The 26,188-nt window shown below is 41.0% G+C and overlaps 1 long non-coding RNA gene across 3 annotated transcripts in view; it reads right to left on the reverse strand.

Moving 5' to 3' along the window:
- Positions 1–1,017: 1,017 nt before the first annotated feature.
- The window catches only part of LOC144523681 (uncharacterized), an 88,142-nt gene continuing 62,971 nt past the window's right edge, over positions 1,018–26,188 (reverse strand). For 2 of the 3 annotated variants that reach the window (XR_013502533.1, XR_013502536.1), the window contains one exon: positions 20,737–23,590. This is a non-coding gene — a long non-coding RNA (uncharacterized LOC144523681). Of the gene's footprint in view, positions 1,600–20,736; positions 23,591–26,188 lie in introns of those variants that run through there. The other variant, XR_013502535.1, reaches the window with a different exon arrangement.

The following is a 26,188-nucleotide window of genomic DNA, read 5'->3' on the forward strand; positions in this document are numbered from 1 at the left end:
CCTGCTTGGCAGAGAAAGATTAGGGGCTCGGGTCCTGGGGTGCGTATCCCACCCTCTCTCTGGTCCTCACACCCTCCCTCTCTTCACCCATCCTCTGAGATTCAAATCCTTTTAGCTTCTTCCTCAGGTAAAATTGCCAAGGACCTTGTGAGCCCTAGGTTCCCCTGGAGGTAAAATCTATAATGGAGTTTTGATTTGAGCAAGAACAGCCTTGAAAATGGACTTCTTTAACCAGGTAGCTGCCTCGCAGAAGGTCAACCCTACTCCAGGTGGACACAACATGCCACAACTGTGTTAGAAAAAGGTAGAACAAAGGAACAGTTTTACTCCAAAGAAAGTGACCTGTTGACACAGTTGTAAATAAAAAACTAAGTGATGGGTTACTTTTGTAAAAAAAACAACAACAAAAACTGAATTATTCAGCATTACTACAAGATCAGCATCAGGTGACACATACATCTCTGTCGACAGAATAATCCCGTATCTACTCTCATGTCCGTCATAGATTTATGACTATAGGCTATGTCATATAAAATGACTCCAAATGAATGACATTTCCAAGAAACAGTTGATCAGTTTACATTTAATCAATAATGTTTTTTTGCCCCCTAGACTCAAAGATAGAGGGCACCAAAGCCTCAGTTTTGAAACGGCTGCTGTTCAAATCATCATCATCAGCACAGAGGATTTGAAGTGCTTTGTGTATTTAGTGTTTATTGTATTTTGTAATTCTATACTAACCCTAACAGGTTTAGGGCTAGGGTTAAGAAATATTCTATTTGAGATGAAATAGCTCTATGGCGTGGCAAAAACCAGGTAATAGTATTAGCAGTAGTAATGGTAATAACAATAATGATAATAAAACCAAAATAATCATTATTAACTGTAGCAGCAGTTGCGATAGTAGCATTAATGGTGGTGTTATTATTCCTTTAAAAACAAATGTGGACACATTTGAAAAGGTGCCATTTAATATGAATCCAATTAACATACAGTAAGCTACATAACACCAGATGTTTTTAGACTGCTAGGAGAGTGACAGAGTTTGAGAATTAGAAATTTCACACAAAAATGCTTCATTACCACTTTATTGATGTACCCTCTGCTGACGTTCAATTATTCATCAGCCACTCAAAAAAAAACAGTTTGCTCTGCCTCAATTTATGCTCTGTATCAACACAGAAATCACATCTCTGCTGCAGATATAATCTTAGTTAATCAGCATCACTTAATGCACTTAGCAGCAGTGTTTCAAATTCAAATGAAACACTTGTGCAAAAGCAATCGCCGTCTGCCCTAGTTCTCATCGATGGTGGGTTTGTCAAAATGATGCAATTGGTCATTACCTCACATCAGACGCATCTGAGACATAATTCTGCCTGACAGTTGGATTCTAGCTTTGACAGCCTCAAACTTGTTGAGTTTTCTCTAAATACTTGCCATTGCAATGAGTTAAACATCCCCCGGAGGCACCGCAGAGTTTTCCTTTTGAACCAACACCCGAGGGACACCAAGCTGGGACTGCACGAGGAACTGGAGGTCTTACGGAGAGGGCTGTTTGGGTTTATCTAATGGTACAATGGGTAATTTCTTCTGCCACTGCAGAGAGAGGGGAGAAAAGAGGGGATGAAAAGCGAGAAGGGAGTATGTTTAAGAGAGAATCTTTATCTGGGCTTAATATCCCATGCTCAAGCAGAGTGGAGGATTTTTTTGTTGTACAGATCTCTTTTGTCAGATCCTACCTACCCATGGAAGACCCAGGGGCACTCTAAGAACATACGCATCATCTAGATTTGCCTTCCAGCCCACTTCTCTCCAGCGATTGCACCCTCTCCCCGCTGGCTTCTTTGTGTAGAAGAGACGAGCGAGCATTTTGGAAATCAAATCTCAGTTTGTCTCTGTAAAACTGGAGCAGACTTCAATTTGAATAGATTTATTTCTACATAATTGTTCCGAGCACATACATGCGCAAAACCCTCTTCTTCTGTGCTTTGCCTGGTTGTGATTAAAAAATGGGGCTGAATGGGAGCCACTGTGAAAAATAGGGGTCTTCCGATACTGGTTTTTCAGGGCCAATACTGATCGTTAATGAAACCAATTACCGATATTTGGAACCGATATGCATTTACAGTAAAAATGAAAATCTTTTAGTCAAAACTAACATTTTGGAATGTTACAAACTCCAACAAAAAAGTTTGTTGCAATGCTTAAAATTTACATTTTTAACATAAAACACAGTCAAAAAAATGTATAAATAAAAACAAAAATAGCTTTCTGAAATTTGAACATGCTAACAGTTTGTTTGCATTGCTTGCAGAGCTGTAGCGAAGCCAAAGTAGCGACATGTTTTTAATGAATTAACTTTATCGGTTATCTGTCAAATAAAACACCGATACAGATAATCTGCAAATTGCCAGATATCAGCCCCAATAATCGTCCAGGCCGATAATTGGTCAATCGCTGGTGAAAAATACTGTGTGTCACACTGGCTGCACCATTGAGAATCCCTTCAGAAATGTGAACGTAATCTTCCACCAGACTCAAACTTATGTATGTTAAAAACTAGGGATCAGGGCGCCTGGGTAGCTCACTTGGTAGAGCGTGCGCCCATATACAGAGGTTTACTCCTAAACGCAGCGGCCGCGGGTTTGACTACAACCTGCGGCCCTTTGCTGCATGTCATTTACCCTTTCTCTCCCCTTTCATGTCTTCAGCTGTCCTATAAATAAAGGCCTAAAATGCCCAAAAAATAATCTTTAAAAAAAAACAAAAAAACTAGGGATCGACCGATAATGTTTTTTCAAGGCCGATACTGACTATTAGTAGTTAATAAAACCGATAACCGATATTTGGAACGATTAAAAAAGAAAGTCTTTAAGTCAAAATTAAGATTTTGGAATGTTACAAAATCCAACACAAAACTTTGTTTTGATGCTTTAAGCAATTATTTAATAAATTAGAAACATTCAACATAATACACAGTAAAAGATAGTGTCAGTCAGATAGTGTTGTGGGTGTTAAGTATTAAGTCAGACTCAGTGGTGAGTGAAACCAAAGCAGAGGGACAGACACAGAGCTGTAGTGGAGCCAAAGTACACTTTTTAATGAATGAACTGTATCGGTTATCAGGTAAATAAAACCCTGATACATATAATCTGCTAACTGCCAAAAAAAAAAGATCGATAATTGGTCTATCCCTATTAAAAACTATCATAATTATAATCTAAAATCTAATTATCTTCCCCTGCCGGTACAAGTTTTTACGCTGTAAGCGTATGCTCATGTCTCCAAACACCCGGAGAGGCCAGAGACCTTGAACGGAGTGTGGCTGGTCTCTGAAGGCCAAGCCACTTTGCAAGGGAGAATTCAGGCACGTACAGTAGTCATCATTGTCAAAAAGGAGTGCACAACACTGCTGGGACAAAGGAAGGCGCTGGTGAAAACACGAGGTGAGGTGCAGATAGGAGGGGAGGGGAGAGGGGAGAGGGGGCAGTGAGAGGGAGGGGATGGGAGGTTGAAGAGAGTCCCAAAGCTCCCTGCCAGTGATGACCAGAGTGTCCATCAGCGAGGTCTCACGGGTGCCCACTGAAACAGCAGCGCTGGCAGAACTAAAAAACACCCACCCTGGGAAAGTGCTTTTTCTCCCGCCAGACGCCGAGTGATGGATTGGGCCGGCCAGTGCACACAATGCATTTGTGAAGAGAGACAGAGGGGGGTGAAGGAGGGGAGAGGGGCAAGCTCTGTCAGAAAAACACTTCCACTTTACTCCTAGAATGCACTAAAATATTTAAGAGTTCGATATTTATTTCATTATCCCACACATCTGATGTGAGAATAGACATACGCACAAATGGAAGCATACAACAAAATGTTTGAAGTCGCATACTGTTCTGTACTGTACACTGAAGTAGACAAAGAAATGCCCAGATGAATATTTTAACAGGGTTTTTACTTTTTATAGCAAAATCAGAATATTAGCTACGATTAAACACTTCCACAACTAGGAGCCTTGGAAAGTTGGGAGTAGATTTCCAGTTGAGGTTTTCTTCTTGAATGATGGAAATGCTTCTACTGAGAGGTACGCACCAACTGCACCTGCCAACCTCCAGAGTCAACAGTATTGATTAAACCGCCGCATCCTCTCAAATCCATCCCCATTTCCTTTGAAGGCGAAAATCATCCTTGATATCTGCCAACAGCTTACTTACTTAGGGATTTCTTCCTTTCTATCTAGGTTGTATTAATTAATGCACGCTTTTCTTAAATTAGCCCTCTGAGGAGCTATAACTCAAATTCCTGTATTTATGAAAGTAATAGGTTGGGAAAAAAATGCTAAACTGAAATAATTATGCAGTCCAACACTTTGCTTTGAGAATAAACTGCAAGAAACCTGATGAAATATGAATGTGCATTGGGTGCAAAGATAATTAAATATTTACAATCCTGTGTTAGTCCACAACCCCAGTAAAGATGCTAGTCAACTGCAATAATTGCTTTACTGCAAAACTTTGCACTTGATTCATGGATTTGTAGAGTGTTATACAAGTTCAGAGGTTGTTGTTTTTTAAATGTACACCTATTAAAAAATATATATTTTTGAAATTGCTGGTACACCCCATACAGTCCTGTGTACATTCCATTTCTCTACTTAATATGATAAGACAGGTAGTTGCATCTTAAACAGACCATACTGCAGTTAAGATGTTGAGTGAGCCCCCTGAGGGACTGATCTTATATCAGGAGACTGTATATTTCTACGCTAAAGAGGCTATTCAAACCCACCAATGCTTGAATTATTAAAGACACTGTATGTTTTCCAAAGCCTTGATTTAGCTATTTTTAACAGGCGGTATGTGTGCTGTGTTGGTAGTGGTGTGACCAGAGGTTGGGAATAGTAGGGAGGGAAGGGGGGGGGGGTGGTGGGGCAGGGCTGGTTGTGGGCCATCAGAGGTTGGATTGTTTCTGTTTTTCACCCCTCCCAACACTGGCCTCGTCTGCTAAAGTGGCCTTTTACTTTCTAAGCATGCTTTTAACTGCCTTTGAAGAGTTATTTTTGTTGATGAAAAGGATACACTGCCTCGGTTTAAGCGAACCCTGGCTATTCACAAGGTTGTTTAATACTTTCCCCTCCGTTTGGCTTATAAATTTATCATCAGTAAAGTATACCAGTGGTCTCACGGCGTAGTACAGGCTTCAAGCTAAGTGGCTAAGGTTGAGTGAGTGAACGAAGGACAGAGTGAGAGAGATAAACAGAAAAGCAGAGAAAGAAAGAAAGAAAACGGTTTAACAGTGGTTGATCCCGTTCTGGAGTGGAGGAGTCTGTACTCAAGGTTTTAAGACATTAAAAGTCTCAAATTGGCTTTATCGATGACTCTCTTGATTCCTAGATACAGTACAGAGGCCTCACTTGTTAACAACTTGTATGTTAATGACTTGTATTAGAAGTGATCAATCTACTTTGGATGCAAGCGTTTCCCATCGCTTTGAAGTGAACGCATTGATTGGTGAGAATATAACAGAATTAAACAATCGCTCCTCCTAAGTGCTGAGTGCAGCTGTCTGCTAGTAAGCCTGCTTTGCTTTCTATTAATAGATTGCAAAACAACATGGCTAGTAGAACACAGATAACCATGTTAAAGGGAAACTATTATATAGCATATAGCATAAAACTTCCACTTTGTGTTTGTACTAGAACATGTCTACATGCTTTAATGTTAAAAAAAAACCACTTTATTTTTCTCATACTGCCCGTGGCTGCTGCACCTGTATGGAATGCCTGTCTCTTTAATCCCTCCTCCCAAAAAAGCCCAGTCTGCTCTGATTGGCCAGTGTGTTTCCTGGAATCTCTGGTGTGCTCCAGTTTTGTTTCACTAGCTAGTTGAAGCTGGAGCTACTGCAACAGAGTATATAGCAGGACTTTGTACCGTGAAAAATCACCAATAAAGGCTTCTAAACAAAATATTACACAACCGGACATGTCCCAGCGGTAAAGTGACCGGAATTTGGGGAGAAATGACCAGCATTGGCCACCAAGATTACAGCTATGTCGCGTTAGCATGCAGCTACTTAATAGTTAGCATAGGGTGACCAGATTTCCCGGAACTAAAACTGGGACACTTTGCGTGTGACCGTAGTGCTCGTGCACGTACACACTTCGGCTTGTTAACGTGAACATGTGCCAGCCCAGGTCAGACATAGACACAGACAGATTAGACACAATTTTGCCAACAGCACACGTAGGCCTACTGCTCACAACATAATGGGGTATCTCAGTTAATATTCATGAATTGTCTTGGTATCAATCAATCAATCAACATTTATTTATATAGCACTTTACAGTAACCAAAAGGTATCCAAAGTGCTTCACATCAGAAACCAAGACTAAAACACACATCATATAACATATCATACAATAAAAAGAATGACACATAGAAACAATAAAATCAGAAAAGGTTACATATAAATAGGAGAGGGAAATTGCCACACCACTACTATGTATTAAAAGCCTTTCTAAACAGATAAGTTTTGAGTTTAGACCTAAAAAGCGCTACATCTGTAGTCGTCCGAATTTCAGGGGGTAACTTGTTCCAGAGTGTCGGGGCAGCAACTGCAAAAGTCTGATCACCCCACCGTTTGTACTTTGACCTTGGGACTTCTAAAACCAGCTGATTTGAGGACCGCAAGGACCGGTTGTGCTCACGCAGGGTTAAGATCTCGGACAGATACTCCGGGGCCAGGCTTTTTAAGGCCTTGAAAACAGACAATAAAATCTTAGAATCGATTCTAAAACGCACAGGGAGCCAATGTAGGGTGTAGAGAACAGGAGTGATGTGTGCGCGTCTAGATGTATTTGTTAAAAAGCGAGCAGCAGCATTTTGTACAAGTTAGTCGTTTTGTATAAGAAGTCGTGAGATGGAGGTCTGGTTCAGACCAACATAGAGATCATTCCAATAATCCAACCTTGAACTAATGAAAGCATGAATAGCCTTTTCTAGATCATGCCTGTTAAGGAAGGGTTTAACTTTAGCCAGGAGACAAAGCTGGAAAAAGCTCATTCTAACAACATTGCTGATTTGCTTATCAAATTTCATGTTGCAATCAAAAGTAACCCCCAGATTTTTGACAGCTGGCTTAAGGTATGAAGCCAGGGCTCCCAAACTCACAGCTGGACCGCATACCTGAAGTACTAAAGACGATACACTCAGTTTTAGCTTCATTCAAATTAGCGCCCATATGATGCTCATTTTCAGGTTCATAATTGTATTTAAAGGTTGTACCAGAATAGGTTTACATGGTTTAATTTTCAAAAAACACCATATTTTTGTTGTACTGCACCGCTCTCTCTCACTGCTGCAGATACTCTTTTTAGCTGGTCTCTGTTTTAGCTACAGAGTGAGACCTCTTTTCTTCTTCTTCTTCTGTACTATCTTTGATTGCACTGGCACATGCGCAGTAGCTCCGATGTAGATCATGTCAGCTAGCTAGCTCCATAGACAGTAAAAGAAAGCTGTTTCTCCAACTTTGGTCAGTTACAAGGCAGAATTAGCTGGGAGACTTCTAAATGAGGGCGCACATGTAAGTAGTTCTTTTGTAGATTAAGGTGAACTTGTGTGTGTTGTAGCAGTGCTTTGCTATTGAGAACGAGGTAGCATGCTAGCGTTAGCATTAGCGTTAGCATGCTAATGCTAACGCTAATGCGGTTGCGGTTAGCCAGCTCGTTTCGGCTTGTGACGTCACAAGATTTTGAACAGCTCACCCGGAGACTGAAGGCAGGACACATTCAGAAACCGTTTCTCACTCAAAACAGCATGGATGGATTTTTTAAAAAGTTTGTATGCGTGTGGAAGCACCAGAGACACAAAAGAACACCCCAAATCACAGAAAAAAGTTGTTTTTTCATAATATGGGCACTTTAATATCATTAATACAGCTAAGCAGGGTGTCTAGTGCGATACTGTCATTCGGTTTCATAGGCAAATAAATTTGTAAATCATCTGCATAACAATGAAAAGACAGGTTATGTTTTCCTATAATAGCCCCTAAAGGCAACATATATAAGGAAAACAGGATGGGGCCAAGAATAGAACCCTGGGGTACCCCACAGGAGAGAGGAGCAGTTGACGAGGATAAGTCACCAATCATGACAGAGAAGCTTCTATTTGTCAAATAGGATCTAAACCATGTAAGTACTGAGCTTGGATGCCTACACACTGATCAAGACGAGAGAGGAGGACTGCATGATCCACTGTATCAAACGCCGCTGTGACTCTGACTCGTGCTATAACGTGATCTAAAACCAGGTTGTGTGAAAAAAACACACAGTTCAGTTGCAAAAAGGCTTGTAACTGTATAAAAACAACTTTATCCAAAACCTTTGACAGAAAAGGCAGATGTGAAGCTGGTCTAAAATTGGACAATACTGTGGGGTCAAGCTGAGGCTTCTTAAGTAGGGGCCTGACCACAGCATGTTTAAAAGCAGCTGGGACAGAACCTAAACTAAGACAGGAATAAAAAAAAAAGTAAGAAGACTTGACCCAATGCTGCTATTAAAAGCCTCCTTCACTATCCTGGCAGGAACAATGTCTAAAGGACAGTTGGTCGGTTTCATGTGTTGCACTACCTCAGTTAGCAATGTCAGAGAAACTGGCTTAAATTCCCCAAACACAGCAGAGTGCACAGGAGCAGCAGGTACAAACACATTGAAATTAGCACTGGCGTTTTGCCTGACAGATGCAACTTTGTCAATAACATAACAGAGAAAATTCTCACATGTACTATTTGAAACATCTGTTGGAGCAGAGGTGCATGGATTCACAACAGAGTTTATCACATTGAATAACACTCTAGGTTCATGGCAACTGCTAGCTATGACAGATGAGAGATGCTGCATCTTCGCCACCTTCACATCCTTCTGGTATGCTGCTAGACTGTCCCTTAATAAACCCAGAGATACATGCAAATTGTCCTTCTTCCACCTTCGTTCAGTTTTTCTGCAGTGTTGCCTAAGGGTCCTTGTGGTGTCATTTAGCCAAGGGTCCGCCTTAGGTTTAATAGTTTTAGTCCGAACAAGGGCAATAGAGTCTAAAATGTCAGTGCATGTGGAGTGGAACACAGAGAGAATGTTATCTGAGGTAGAGGGAGATACCAGATCATTATTTGCATAAAACTGTGAGCCCACAAACGCAGAAGCAAACTCTCCAGCTGTAGAGGAGGTGATGCAGCGGCACCTAGAAGCAGAGGATATAGGCCTACTAGCAGGTGGCGGAACACTGATCTCAAACCTGATGGGGAAGTGATCTGAAATACCAGTTTCTGTTATTTCACTGAGTGAAACTGAAAGCCCATATGAGATGATGAGATCCAGGGTGTGGCCAAGATGATGTCGGCCCTTCCACACATTGATTAAGGCCAAATGAGTTCAAAAGAGTTTTAAAATCATGAGCAAGTGGGTTTGAGGGGCAACACACATGGATATTAAAGTCCCCACAAACCAGGAGCTTGTCATATTTAGGAACAACATCAGCTAAAAACTCTGGAAACTCGCTCATAAAATCCTTGTTGAGTTTTGGTGGGCGATAAATAACTGCACACAACACAGGAGAATCCAGATCAGCCACAAACAGCTGAAGCTCGAAGCTATAATAACAGGATGCAGGTAATAATCTGCATCTGTACTCATCTTTGAAGAGAGTGGCCAGCCCACCACCTCGACCTGACACTCTGGGCGAGTTGAGGAAAGAACAGCTGGGGGGGAGGAGCTCCGAGAAGGCGCTGTCATCACCTGGTTTCAGCCAGGTTTCCGTCAACAACAGAAAGTCCAGTGAACTTGTGAAAAACTTCATTGCATGGCACAAAACGAATTATTTGGAACTGCTGCCACAGGCTTGAACTAAAGTTATGGTAACACTTTACGGTAAGGGTACATGAATTATGAATTCATGCATGAATTAATTCATGATTTGTGCATTACTTCATTCCTTTATATCTTATGAATCATCAAGAATTTACATGAGTTCATAGCCTCTCATTCGTGACCTCATGCACATGCATGAACAACACATCAACTAAAGCATTAGGTAAGGTGGGTACATCATTATGCACAAGTTTTATTCAAATAAGAATTTGAGCAGTGATGACCACATTTCATGATAATTCATGTACCCTTACCGTAAAGTGTTCCCAGTGTTATTCTAACCAACAACACACACACACACACACACACAAATGTAATCTCATTTGATAGAGCAGATGGAAACATTAATTCCGTATATTTGTTAGAGGAGTGAATTTGCTCAAGAATCAATTTTTTGGCTGAAAGCCTACGGTGAAATTGCGCACAGGTGACAGCAAAATTTGCCCGTGTGACGAGTAGCGCCTTTAACGTGGGAGCGAAAAGATCCGCTCAATGGGAGCATTTGTGCCCGGTAGACACATGGCGAACTGACAAAGGAGACCTACATTCTTGAATGGAATCTCCTTAAAGAGCCAGATATTTCCCCCAGGAGTTGTGGAAACCAAAATAGATCTAAAAGGGGAGCAAACACTGGACTTACTTTTCTCAGGTTGCCTGAAACACGACTTGAAGTGAATGCCTATGTTGCTTTGTGTCTGCAAGGGGGCAAGCGAGCGTCTGGAAAGCGTACCTCCAATGGGGAGTTTCTGAGGCTAACAAGCCATCACCTGCCGTTAGCATTCCATTGACTGCCATTCATTTTGGCGTCACTTTGACAGCGAATAACTTTACATCTGACGCGTTTAAAGACTCTATTTGTCTATTGTTTATTTCTAAAGAAACACGACAATGTATAAAAGGCTCCATTAGCTTGTATCTCATGTTATGGCTCCGTAGTAGGCGTTTTTGTAAAAGTAGGCTAACAATTGTGTCATAACAACGCAACTTTCTGTCGCATAGTAGACAAATTACCGTATAGTCAGGAGAAGCTCGCAGGCAGTTTTGACTTACATTAGCTGTTTAGGTTTAATTACTAATGTTAACTAGCATTTTAGTTAGCAATAATTAGCCTGTGCCTATGTTATCTCCTTACATATACCTACGCTCTCCAGGCGCGCGGGAGCCTATTTTTGATCAGGGGTGCTGAATAACAAAATAATGGATGTATGACGATTTCTCTCCCCAGGAAATATTTCGGATTTTGACAGCTAAATACGTCATTTTAGTGCAGTGTATGGGTGAGAGTGAGAAGTTTTATGTTATTTCAGACACAGGCTTTTCAGCTGCCCCAACAGAGTTTGCCTCGGTGGTGGACGAGGAAACATCAACTGTAACATCTACAAATGAAATCTTGCTAATTTTAGCTGCATTACTATACAAGAAAAAATCTTGTATCCTTTTCTGCGACATATTCTTCTCTACAACTAATGTTCCAGTCAACTGGCCTCAGCCTGCTCGCTTCTCAGTGAGTCACGTCACTTGACTCACTTTCACTTTGACCTCTATAGCAGCTATAACAGTTAATTTTTAGTAGGCTATATTCAAACCAATCCATAACTCTTGTTTGCTATTTGCCTCATTATTTGATATACAAAAATATAAATAATGTCAGACAGCGAATTAGTAATTATTTAAAAAATAAAGAAAATATAAAATCCAGCTCCTGCCCACAGGGGTGCTGCAGCACCCTGAGCACCCCCCCCTTCCCGCCCCCTTGACTCTCTGTTTCTGCAAGATTTGGAATGATTGAGATTTCTCTTGGCACAGCTACCAGAAGACTTACAACTTTCAGACAGGTTGCTCACGTCACATCTCGTCGTCAAGCTCAGTTTGAGGCTGCGCAGCAATGCTCAGCCATCACCGGAAAAGTGCTTCTAATTGACTTCACTGGTCTCCGTGGAAGTCTACGGCGACGCTTTGTCCATTCTTTTATTGTCTATGTGTGTATGCTGGATATGTACATAGCCTATTGTTTGCTAACACATTAGCCATTCAACTGTATGACAGTCAATGTTGTGCATATAGCTTGTTTCTGCAGCCCCCATGTGGTCACAGAAATGAATTAATCCAGGTTTAAAGGCTCCAAACACCCACACAGATGTTTTCAGTTAAGGAACGTTCAGCCCTAACAAAACATAGCAACATGTTTATTTAAACTGAAACCGGGGGGCATTGAATCGAGCGTTGTGTTCGCAAGTGCACTGCCTTTTTAATACCACAAGGTTGCATACACGTCGCTGCTGATTTTTAAGATTTCCATTAACTGGCACTAAGGGGCCAAGCATAAACCATGAAAAAAAGCCCCATAGAAAAATATGGAGGTCTCCACATATTTTTGACCACACAGTCTATGAAAATATGTTCATGTCACACCTGATTGCTCTCCTCACCTAACACGACATCCCATCGCTTTCACATACAGATGTTCAAGATCTTAGTTGTTATTTAGAACCTGGTATAAGTGGTGCTAAAATCACATCCTTTACATAAATACATAGAACCTCCAGTGAAGAGATGCTGTTTATGGATGCTATTCCAGGTGGAACATTGCTGATGCCCACCCAACAGATGCCTCTCCTGAATTAGTTACCTCAGGATCCTCCCTGCATACCAAATCAGGGGAAACATACAAGTTGTACACAATTTTGATTTATTCATCCAGTCCATGCTTAGATAGAATGCAAATCAATGGTATTTATCACATTTTCACGATATACAGTATATAGTATACAGTATGGATATAGCAGTTTGATGTTTCATTGATTTGGGTCCTACAAGGATATCATAAATAAATAAATGATACAGCCTTGAATTAAAGGTGCTGCTGCTGTATCTGACACCATCAGACTGGGATTGATATGGCCGCTCTCTCTCTGTGCTCCCAAACAAAAAATGCAGGTTGCAGTTGTATTGCAGTGGCATGGCGAGGTGGTCTAGACTTGTTCTCCGTTCGATCATGGTTAGATCACTCTTAAAGTGGGAGGGCATGAGAAGAAGTGGAACTCATGATATCATCCCCTCTCCTCCTCCTCCTCCTCCTCCTCCTCTTCCTCCCCCTCCTTTAGCCGACCACACAGCCCAGCCTTTCTTTATTGATAGAGGAATGCTTGACAAAGCAGGGTAATTAAAGCAATAGTGCCGGTTGGGTTTTCATTGATAAAGATTGGAGCCGATGCACCTCTCTGTGGTGTGTCAGCAGCAGAGAGCTCCCGTCCCCTGGATCCCTCATTTGCCTTTCATCTCCCCCTCTCAGCCATGAAAAATTCATCCAAGACCTCCAGAAATATTTATTGTAAAATCTTAGGGAGAAGTGGTAGCACTGAAAAATTAATGGCCTTATTTGCCTCCCAACAGCTGTGGACCCCTTCATTAATTTGATTGCTCACATTACACAATAAATTCATTTATACAATATTTATCTGTCCTTTTCCTCAACTTGGTCTAATCAAACATACACACATACAAGCTACAGTGTGTTTTTCTATTATTTTTTTTATATAGCACAGTACATATTTCAGTTTTTTATTTGGTTATCCTGCCAATATTTTTTCTTTCACACAATACCACTGTGTGGAAGACTAGTGTAGATGTGATATACAGTATGTGGAACAGCTTTGGCTATTTCATCAAGATCATAAGATGCCACTCGAAAATAATATTTTTATCACATTTTTATCTTTGTAAAGGCTTCATTTCTAAAATAATCTGTAGTGCCTTACTCTTCTGATAGAGACAATTTATTGTGCTGGTATTAAAATAATAACAATAATTACAATGTTTATTGTTATGATTTTTTTTGTTTAATTTGACAATTCGTAATTTTGCTCTTTTAATGTATGAGGTGATAATAGCCTATGGTCTATAGCCATGCTAGCAGCTCTGTGAGGCTGTTCTAAGGCACAGCGCCGTCCTTTGAGCTAAATGCTTACATCAGCATGCTAACATGCTCACAATGACAATGCTAACAGAGTTATAATAACAGATATAAACCAAGTTCACCATCTTAGTTTAGCGTGTCAGCCAAGTGGCAGCTGAAAGGTAAAGCCAATGCGGAAGTGCCAGCATTCTTTTTAATTTCCAGCAGGGGGCGACTCCACCGGTTGCAAAAAGAAGTCCCATTGAATAGAAGTATATGGGAAAATGACCCTTTTTCTCTTATTACCTCAATAAACATTTTCATAATGAGTTTATGGTCTCAATTGCTAGTTTCAAGTCTTCTTCAATACAGCATAATGTTCATTTAGTTAATTATGATCCCATTTATTTTAAAATAGACGATAAAGCAGGGGATGCTTTAGGGATGTGGCTACATACCGACCTGTCAATCAGGACAGAGGCTTCCATGGCCCTCTGTACATTCAAATAGATGTGAACTTGTTTTTGGGTGGTTTTTGTCTTAAAACTTTCACCCTCTCACTGTATGTTTTTACTTCATTTAAGTTAATTGGAACATTGTGAACGCAGGTTGAAAATTGGCGACTATTCCTCTTTAGCTTAGTGCAGCACCATTAAAACCATACACAACACTGGCTTAGCCACGTCATCTTCCCCAGCCCTCTTGTTCAAATATGGTCACTTCTGGCTCCATACCAAGATGGCGACAGCCAAAATGTAAACTCCTGTCTTCAAAATGGCAGTCCGCAAACCAAAGGGTGACGTCACTGATGCTACATCCATTATTTTTACAGTCTATGGTGTCAGTATGCTAACATTTGTTAATTATAACTAAACAGAAAGTACAGCTCAGGCTGATAGTAAAGTCTTTAGTGTTTCAGGTATTTAGTATTTGACAAATTAAAAGTTTTACCCCCTTGAGGGTTTTACATGAAAAGTCAGTGGATCACTAAAATCAGCCTGTCGGCCCTTTTTTCGCTAGCCAAACTGAATTACGGATGCACCTTGCTAACCAAGCTAGCTCACTACCGCTAGCATTAGCTGATAATGATAACTTTACCGCTCCTCCCCAGCTCCACCCTCTCGTCCAAATATGGTTACTTCTGGCTCCTAAAAACAAAGATGGAGACGGCCAAAATGCCAAACTCGAGGCTTCAAAACGTCAACAAACCAATGGGTAATGTCACAGTGACTATGGCCAGTTCTTGTCTATGGGCTGGATGCTAGCGTGATTTAAGAAGTCTTTTCATGAGATAACTGAAACATTACAATAGTTTTTATAATTTAACATTTTTTGACAGATTGTTACATGAATTGTGGTAATAACCATCTGCGCTCTATGCTACTGTCTACTGGGATGTCCATTATTTTGCATTGTTTGATATGTATTTTCCTTCTTTCACATGTAAAGCTTGACACACATCAGTGTGGCTGCTGTTTATAATGGTGACTGGTGACAGTCATGTTTCTCTGTTAGTGTTCAAATGTGTCACCACGACTAATTTAATGCTGATATATACTGCAGGTCAATCCTTTTTCTTCTCATCTCCAGCACCACGCAGCAACAAAACAGCTTCACCCAAAAAAAATGAATCATCATGTAGCTCCAAATAAAAATTCTGAATCATTTTCCAGAGTCTGTAATTATTTTTGCCTCCTTATGTAGCATTTTGTTTCTGAAATTGGAATTTGGGCATAGACAAACACAAAAATTACACACTTTAACATAAGGTTTGTCATTTTTTCCACGCATTCATATGAGCAGCAACCAATCTGTAGGAAGCTTTGACAGCTAGTAACAGCTCCATGTGACAGGTGTCTTCCTCCGCTATGTAATCACAGTGTGTGGAACCATGCTGTGCAAAACAGACAACAGTTTCTATAATGATGGAATATCTACAGTGTGCAAACTTAAAACGAGGACTCTTGAAAATGCTTCAGATGCTCTTTTGAATCACATTTTTAAGTCACTGGCAGCGGTATGAGAAGCACAACCCTGCTAATAACACACTGTCTCCTAAAGGTTGAATTTACAGTTAGTAAGTCGGAGTAGATGAGAGATAATAGGGCCTATCAGACAATTCATTACCTGTGGACTCGGGTATTCAGTCTTGCTGCCCACTGAGATTTGGTACCGGTCCAGTCCTGCACCAGATGTAAGCCGGAGGGGAGTGCTGGGTCAGGGTTAATGGCTATAGCATAGTATCATGTTCTGCTCTGTTGAATTCCCCCCTTTCACCCTGCCAAAAGGGCTCAGAGGTCAGCAGGGACATTAGTCTCAGCCCTATTCTTCATTAGCCTTGCTAATTACAGGGCTCCTCTACGGGGATGGCAGCTCATGCCTGGGCCGAGCCTCACGTTCTTCTGCCTCCTGTCTCTACTTTACGCCACCATGGGCCCTGCCATATGCTGAGCTTCGGTTAGCGCCTATAATAGAGGCGGCTATTCTTGACGCAGTGCTTCTCCAGTCAGTTTAGACATATGTCAAGTCAACACATGTCCACACCCAAGATCACTTGCTGGACTACGCTTTCTGACATCAAGCCCTAGAATTTTGCACGCTGACAGGCCCTATTTTCTGCTGTGAGAAAGCTCTCTTACAGGTCCTTTGCACTGTTATCGATGGAGGGGTGGCCTGTGACATTGCCTTTGGCCTGTATCGTCTGTTGTTGTTATGTGTAAGACAGCTCCTCTAGCGCTGGCGGTGCCCTGAGGAGCAGCGCTGCTTGCTGGGCAAGGTGTCAGAATGATGATTGCTTTCTGACCTTGGCCGGCTCTCCATTACATCCATAATGAAAGCTGCACTTCCTCTACAGCTGCCTCTAAATGGTAAAAGGTGCCTTGCTGTATGTCTTCGTCTTTGATTTCACATGGTTTGCAGGCATTTGATCCTTAACGTGTTTCCTCTTTTGGTGACAATGCACCTCTGGGACCTGCCATCATGGCACAATAGTTGGGTACCTTCATTCTTTCATTCATCTGTGGCCCTGTATGCCGCTCTTTGATTACACTCTTTGAACAAGTAGGAGGAACCTTTAAGTCACCCTCATCTTTTAGGACATAGAGCAAGCCTGTGTGGAAAACTAACCTCACTATAATTCAAAGAAGCTCTTCTCTTACTTTAAAAATACTATAAAAATGTAGTCTATATCCACTTTGTTCCACTTCTGGGATTGCTAAAGTGCCGTCGTAAATTAGGCCGGATGTCACTCTTTTCAGCCGGTTGTCCGTTCTGCTTTCTTTGTTTTGGAATTTTAAAGTCTGGTCGATTTTTGAGGGCTATGGCTAACTGCTCCTCAGATCTCTGCAGGGTAAATCCAGACAGCTAGCTAGACTATCTGTCCAATCTGAGTTTTCTGTTGCACGACTAAATAACTTTTGAACGTACACACGTTTCACCAAAACAAGTTTCTTCCCGAGGCTATTTTGCAGAATGCGCCGTGGCTCCGTCAGGCGCTTAGCCCATGATGATTGTGATTGGTTTAAAGAAATGCCAAGAAACCAGAGAACGTTTTTCTCCCATCCTGGAATGCTGTGTGGACTAGCCAGACCCTCCTCCACAGCGGCCAAGCGAGGATAATAAAAATGTCACTTGGTGTTGGTTGTGCTGAATGATTTTGAAAAAGTTCTACAGTAGTTCTAATTATTAATTTCTATAAATAACATTCAGGTCTGTACTGGTGGTACAGTATATAGAGCATGAATCGAAATAAATTTGTAGCAAACATTTTGATGTGTACAACATGAAATGATGCATTCACTTGATGTTGACGTAGGCTGCTGCAAGTTTTTATTTTACCAGTCCGTTGGAGTGAACTTACACATGAACTTGACTAATTTCTTTTATAGAAAAAAAAAACTACCTTTTAGCATTTAGTAAGATTAACATTACTCATTAGCTAATTCTACTAACTACTTATTTAACTGGGACAAAGCACATTAATAAACATTTGTGTAAATGTGCCAGAGCTCGCCAAAATGCTAGTCCCTGGACAGAGTTACAGTGTATAGGCTAGTTACCATGAAAAACAGTTGCGTAGTTGTCTACTTGTGGTGATAATGACAAACCGCTGTTAAAGGCTACATGTTTGCAAACCAAGTCCGTATTTTTCGTGCGAAATTTTAATTTTAAGAATAAATACGACTTCATGTTGTGTCAATCACATTTACACACCGACTCTGAAACCTTCGTCCGCCATTTAGGTTTTTTAGAACAGTTTTGATTTTCTGCGTTTTTTTCACAACCGTCAAAAGCCTTTAGAGAGTTGTTTGACCACTCAGAGCCACTGTACTTGCAAACGTCATCATCCAAAATGGCATCTGATAAGCTGATTAACGTCTCCCAGCACGAAGAATATATGAGTAAAGAATATGTACTGTAGATGCTGAATTTAAAGATAGATTGTGGCAAGTGATTGCAGAACAGCTTGGAATCAAAGATGGTACTGATTGCAACACAAAGGATACCCATTGTACCCACATAATTAATTCAGTTACTAAAAGGTTTTTACTTTCAATAGAATGCACCCACAAACTCCATTTTGCCTCATATTGCGAATTTCTGCAACGAATAGAGTAATACAAAGCATGAGAATAAGTGGGAAAGGTTTCTGTGCGTAACGATTTTTATCAGCTGATGGATTAAAAAAACACTGAAGAGTTTCATTTTGTAGTTTGTCTAGCTCACAGAATGAATATGAACTAGCTACAGCTGACTAAATTTGCTCGTGGCAATTGTCTTTATACCCGGCGGAATTGACCAGCTATACTTTGACTAAAGATTTTTACAGTTCGTCTGGACATCATAAATGTAATTATGTGATCAAAATAGCAGCTCTTGCGATTTGACATTTTTGATATTGAAAAGATGAATCATTCAGCCTTATTTTTCACCCTCCAACAGAGCAGTAACATTTGCTTGTTCTAATTAATCGCTTCTTGAAAACTCTGCGAGTGGGCAGCAGGTCACTTTCCAAAGCTGTATGTTGCCAACCTGTGCTTTTGGAGACAAAAGAAAAATGAGACGAGTGGTTATTATTATTAACAAGTGAGAAAGCTTTTGAGCAGCACCGAGGTACCATTCCATAACTTCTCTCCACATAGGCCTGTCTGAAAAGTCCCATTGATCAGCTCCGAGTCTCTTGTTCAGCACTAACCGCTATCCCTCATCCCAAACTGTCACAAAGCCATCAAGATCAAATCCCACTTCTACATGACAGGCCTGAGAGAGCATTTCCCTCTGATACCATACAACCCCAATAGACAGGGGAGCAATAAAAAAGAGCCCAGTAGAAAACTAGAACTGCTGCCACATCTTTGGCAACCATTACTGCCTTTTTTTCTGACACGGTTTTTGATATGTCACCTTCTGATCTGATGCGGGTTTCTGCTGGTCTCGCCTCAAGGGGTCGGGGGGTAGGCTGTGCTTGCAGAAAAGTCGGCGAGAAAACGAGCACTTTGCATTCAATTGCTCCCCGTTTGGTACTTCTTTCCCCACCGCATCTGAGAAAGAGAGCAGACAAACAGATATCCAGAGGAGCTTTCTCTCCTTTTTCATCCCCATTGTCAAGTTAATTTACAGCAGAATCTTCCTGGATGCAGGATGCCATGTGAGTTATTGATTATTTTCCTCCTGCTCTCAGAGCCATCATCCTGAGCCTTGATGGAACAATGAGGGAGGGTTGGGCCCCAGAGGAGTGGTATGTACAACTCTGTACACGCCACTTTACACTTGTAGTCACTGTTGGGAGCATACAGCAGAATTCAATTTACACTGCTTTTAGACAAATGTAAACACACCGCATGCAGGCGTAAGTGCAAATCTCAGTAGTCGGGGGTCATCAGACGCAAGCAGGCAGGAATGGGATTTGACTTCAACTAAAGAATGTGTAAATTATTAAGGAAAAGATATGTTTTATGAAAAGTAAATTCTCAAAACAATAGCTGTGAAAACACGTTTTACTGGTTGGAATATATTTACTGTAAGAAAAAAAAGGCAATTTGATAACAGCAATATGACAACAACAAAAAACAACCTGGCATGCATAGACTATCAACACGTTGATGCGAAGCAGTGCTGATCTTCCTTTGAATTGTTGTTAATTTGAAGATAAGCAAATGAATTTGCTCCCTACAGAATGACAGACTGCAAGAGTATCTCGGGAAGAGCTGAAGCTGAGATTCAGGATGAAAAGTGAGACGGGAGTGACCCGGTGGAGCACTGTCAGAATGTCAAAAAGCCTCCCTGACTCAACTAATCCCCTCGCCTATGAAGTACTCCCTCCTGTGATTAACTGTCTAATGAACATCCACAAAGACAGCAAGGAAAGAGGTCAGAATAATGCTTCTTAGGCAATTTGATAAAGTCTTTTGTCCTCTGATGTTGTACAGATTATAAATTTTTTGGTGATATCCCCGGATCCAAATATTTAACCAAAAGATTAAGGCAAATAAAAACCCTTGACCTCCAATCCTTATTCGCTAATGTCGATTAATTTCAGCTTTTACCTGAAAACAACTGGACTTATTAGAATGTTTGTTGCATATATTCTCTATCAAATGATGATTTTACCTGTTTGTACATACTCATTTACATTTCAGATGAACAACAGTGAATTATGTCCCATGACTGTATAGTACCTACTGTATAGCACTTCTCATTCTGTGGTTCAGTGTTTGCTAACAGTTGGTTCAATCGGATTTATCAAAAGAAAATCAAACAGAGGGATTGTTGCTGTTGATGTGAACAGATTAAACCATCAAAGATTTTAATTGTTTCTAAAACGCTTTCAGATCTTTGTTATTCCCTTTGCTGAGACTGTCTTCCATCTGTCTCCCGAACGCTGTACCATGAAGGGGGGGGGGGCAATACAACACACACATAAACACACACACACACACACACACACACACACACACACACACAAACAGACTGTGATTGTAAGGCTCAGATAATTATGCACTACTCATTCTAGGGTCAAAGTTCTGGTTCTCCAATTAATTTCTGAACTCAGAGCTTCAATATAAATGTGTATGGTATAGATCAAAGGATAAACATTTCATCTTTGATTCATTCTTGTCACATTACAGCACAGTAGTTGTAAAAGCTCTAATGAAAATGACCTCCCCGAGTCAAACATTTCTTTCCAGTTTATGGAAAGCAAAAATCAACTTGTGATTTAATTATTTGAAACCAAGCAAACATTGCTACAAAATATGGATCAAAATGTATTCTGATATACACAAAGAAGTTGTTTTTTTGCATACAGTAAGGGCCTCGAATGAATGAATAGTTGGTAAATACTGAGAGTGAAGTGAAAAGACTGATATGTACAGAGCTTGAGCCAGGATGTGATTAGCCTAGCTTAGCATAGACTGGAGTTAGGGGAAACACCTAACCTAACTAAGAATAGCTCCAACACGTAACTGCCCCTAAAAATTATAAATTGTTATTTTCATTAATTTGTGGTCATGCAGTGCTAAAACAAACCAAAACCAAATACATTGTATACATCTTATAGTTTAGGTGTTGGTAGGCATACCTTCTTTTTTTTTAAGATTATTTTTAAATAATAACATTTTAGAACTGTATTTATATAGGACAGCTGAAGACATGAAAGGAGAGAGAGAGGGGGAACGACATCCAGCAAAGGGCCGCAGCGTCGAGGAGTAAACCTCTGTATATGGGTGCGCGCTCTACCAGGTGAGCTACTCAGGCGCCCCCGTAGGTATACTTTTAAACCTCCCTAGATCCACGCTAGTTGTTTCTCCTTTCTATTCTTTATGCTAAGCTAGGCTAATCACATTCAAACTCCAGCTCTTTCTCAAAGGAACCCGGTGCCATTGACAATTGTATTTATTTTAATAGCTCCAGCCATCTGGTTATGATACCATTGCACTCACCACCCTCGGAATGTGGCAACATTGCTAAAACAGTTTGCCCAGATTAGGCACATTATTCGTGGACCACATTATTTGGATGTGAAACCAAAAGAGAGCACTGTAATGTCACTAATAGTCCCTCACTGCACAGGAATACCATACTGTAAGTGACAAGGTTAAAATAGTTTTGCATTTATTAAGTTATTTTAGTTCCTTTTCAGAGTGTGTTTGCTAGTTTTAGTTTCAGTTTTTCAGAAAGATTTGTTTAAGTTTTTATATATTTAGTTTAAGTTTTACAGTAGTTTGTTTTTTGTTAGGGCCAGGTATACTGTCTCAGAAGTATGTAGCTATACAAAATACACGGTTGGAGGATAACCATGCTGTTTAATGTTTAATCTTTGCGCTACTTTAGTGTCCAATGTCAAGCAACTACATCACAGCGCCATCTCATGTCAAGTCCGTTCAATTTCTGTGGTTCAACGTCACGAGAGTTGACGGAAATTCATGCTGTGTCCTTTTTTCAGTAGAGGTATATTATAGCTAAAAACTAAAACCAACATGATTTACCTTCATTTTTATTTTATTTTCATTAGCTCTTTAACCTGACAATATAGTTTCAGTTCAGTTTTAGTTTTTCTTGAAGGATTTAGTTTGTATTTAGATTTTCAGTTTACTAAAAATATTTTTCACTGCTTGTTTTATTTCGGAACTGAAGCTGGGAATGACGTCACACCCAGTTGAATGCGCTCCATTACAAGTCATATTTTCATTGTTTTTATTAGCTCTAGCCAGGTTAGCCAACACCAGTTCATAACATCGCATTGCGCTGTTTTTGTGCATACAAACAGATTAACAACATGTCCACAGCTAAAAGATGGACAGCACTGTCTGTAGGACATGAATTTAGTGAGACACAAATGAGACAGAAGTGCTTATAACTGTATGTTACTTCAGCTTTCACAACTGTTGATGCACAGAGTAGCCATGTTGGATTTTTAGCTCGGGGTACTCGGTGGTTGTCCGAGTTCCACTATTAATCAAAGTACAACCACTAACTCTACAGTGTGTGCTATATTGCAATCTTTATAGTACAATGTTTTTGCCATTAGTATACAGGAAATCAGCATGCTATATTATATATATTCCTTTAGGATGAAACATAATCTCTCTATGACTATTACACTTTCCCCACCTCTAGAAATAAGAGCCAAATTGGGGCAATTAGGAAGGTAAAAGTTGCTGGAGTGGTAGAAGAGCCCAAACTTTGTGCTGGCAGTAATCTCGGCTCCACAGCGGGTCTTGGCCCCGGCTTCAACCTCTGTCTTTTATCTTCCCTTTGTTGGCGTGACTGCATTGAAACAGAGATTCAACGCATCTCCTCCCCTCCTCGGCTGTGGCTCCACAAAGATGATTGCCTTCTAGTAACAAGCCTCTGCCCCGCATCACCGCTACCATCACCACTATACCTCACCCCACCTCTCCCCCTTTTCTCCTTTCTCCCTGCTCCCTTGTTCCATAGCTCTATGCTTAGCAAACATCAAAGGGACCTATCATACCCCAATGGTTTAAATCTTTTAACAGGGAATAACAGCCGGAGTACATCCAGACCCCTCACGTCCCACAGTCATGTCACCATGTGTTCCTGCAATGATCGCCAGGGGAGAGGCTCTGGCCGGGTGGAGATCCTTTCTGCTGGTGCGTGTTTTCTCTGCAGGACTGTGAGGGGGGCCCCCGCACTGTGATCAGGGGCCAGGCCAAATTCTGTTTGAAATGTGAATGGGCTAATTTTCATCAGCCTCCCTCATGCTAGGGGAGGTCCCAGGTGCCACAGCATGCCAAGGGTCATCATTAGAAGACGGCTGCCTTCAATAATTAAAAAAGCAGGCACGCCACTGCATCTTGTGGCAGTCTTTCTCTTTTATTCTTTTATCATGTCCCTGTTAAATTCATAAACAGTAATGAACAAAATTTATACAACCCACATGCTCCTCCTGCGAGGCTCCCGCATCGTCACTTTTTCTTTATCTGATTTCTTTTCTTTCTTTGTATTTCACCCTCTTTTTTTCCTTGGCTGATGTATAAACAAACAAAATAGTGACTGAAAATGTGGAGACGATCTAGCTCGAGATATAGGGGGGGGAGGTTCATATCTGATTTGAAATTCAGACGGATTCCATGATCAAAGTCGGCTCAATATCTCTCAGCTGTTCAAAGGGACTCGTATAAAACAAATGTGATGTGACCAAGTGTAGAGAAGCACTCATTAAGAGCTAAAGCAGATAATGACAGGTAAGATGAGGAGATGGCGCCGTGCTCTAATTCTCTCCCCCCACTGAACAGGCATTTGTTTGCTTTCGCGTGTGTTTTTGTGTGTCTTCCTCACGCCTGCGTTTTTGTTGCTTTTGATATTGATTAGGGAGGGAATAGGAGAAGAGGTACACGAGGGTTTCAGACACCGCTATCCTGCTCCCTTTTGTCAGAGACAGCCCTTGAGTTTCTTGCTGTTGTTCTCTGCCATGCGCCAGCGCGGGGAGTTTGGGTTGCTTTGCACACAAAGTCACAAGGAGCTAAACGCCTCCCTTTAGGGTCTGCAGGGTATAAACCACCCCATTGTTTTCTCTTTTGTGTTGTTAGGAGAAGTGAGCGAATGTGATTTTTACACCCACCTTGTCAACGCTTTCTAATTTAAAGAGCAACTTTATGCATTTACAAGTAGAAGAAAAACAAATCAATCTAATGAACCAATCGTATCTGCGGAGAGAATGGGAGTCTCAGGTGATGTGTTGTTCAAAAATAATACACATACTAGATGTTCTAAGCTCATAATCTATGCCAATAGAGAAACAATATGCAAAAACAAAAAGGTTTTATTAGGCATTAGATATATGTTTGATGTTCAGCCCTGCCTCTCTCATTTTCGAGTCTTGACCTTCAGCGAGCACACGGCTCCAAATGAGCCAGGCCAGTTTTGTAGTCTTTTTGTGCTTGAAGGAGCCATGAAATATTCAGACTTAGTGCTTCCCTGAGACCAGGCTGGTGGCTGTGGCTTTGTTAGCATGCCTCGCCTTGCACTCCTGTCCAGTATGCCTACTCCTGCACCTTGAACCATCGTCTTTAGGGGGTGATCTCGGGAGTCCACTCCCTCCGAAAATAATGTCCCATTTTCTGCTCATCTTCACCGAAGGTTTTTCCTGCACTACTCAACGATAATTCTCCATGTCGTCATGCGATTCCTCCCACCTCATTGCTTGATAGTAGCATATCTGATGTATGGCTATTTCCAGCAGGTAAGGGTGTGGGATATAGCTCTATGTGGACTTTGTCAATTCATGACCAATGGCGAGGTCCTGCATTATACACTAAGCTGAGCAGGAGAGCAGGTTTGTTTTATTCACAACCTTGTGGATTCAAACAGATTGCTCAGACTGGGGAATTGAAGCAGATAGTATCATACAGGTCCAAGACATGGAGAGAGAACAGGTAGGAATAAACTATGTATAAAAGCACTGGTAAGCTTTGGCCCCAGGCAAAGCTACATGGGCTACAATGTTACCCTCCCCAAAGCCACAATCAATTCTTGGCTTCACGGTTTTCCAAATGTTTATTTTTTGCTCGGCTGAAATATAATGACAAGTCGTTCTGAGATACAATTGTACCCTTGGCAAGCATTGGTATTACAGAGAGCCTTGATCAGATTTACCTTGGCTTGGGATGAGTTCAGAGCAAATCTAATCAAGTTCTAAACACTGACAGTTTGTTTCCTGTTCATTATAAATCGAGAAATGTGAAGGATTCAGATGATTTATTTTGCCTATCGTAGAACTGAGCACATGCATTGCATGTCTAGATAAGTTAACACCAACCAATTTCAACAATTCAAATCACTCCAGATTCCAAATCCTGCATGTCGGAAGTAACACCTGTAACATATTACTGCTCTATCCCTCCTCTATAAAATAATGCCACCATCACATCCACAAAATATTATCATCTCATTCAAATTCACAACACTGATGGCTTTCAAGCATCATCTATATAATCCTGGAATAATTTCCCCATGTGTATGTTCATATCTGGAGTCATAAATAACTGTTCTGTGGGAAAATCCTTTGTAAAAGGGCAGCAAGTATGTGTCGGTGTGGCTCCGTTGTGTCCGTCCTGTGTGATATATAAACCCGGCTATCTGCTCCGTCTAGCCTGACATGCTCTTAATCCACCCTGACGAAGGGATGCGCTCTGTCGGTTAGCGGGGGCTTCACCAAGGCGGCGGGCGGCACCTCCACCCCAGATCCCACCTCCACCCCAATCTTTCCCTCAGCCTCAGACACACTACATTCATAAGTATTCCATTAACCCCAGTCCGACCTGTCTGAAGAGCTGAACATGGCTAAATCAATGACTTTGTGTATGTGTCGGCCCACATGAGCTTTATCTGTTATCTTTGTCTATGTTAATGCATCA

Source organism: Sander vitreus, chromosome 9, assembly GCF_031162955.1.
Source record: "Sander vitreus isolate 19-12246 chromosome 9, sanVit1, whole genome shotgun sequence".
In the NCBI taxonomy this organism is placed as follows: Eukaryota; Metazoa; Chordata; class Actinopteri; order Perciformes; family Percidae; genus Sander; species Sander vitreus.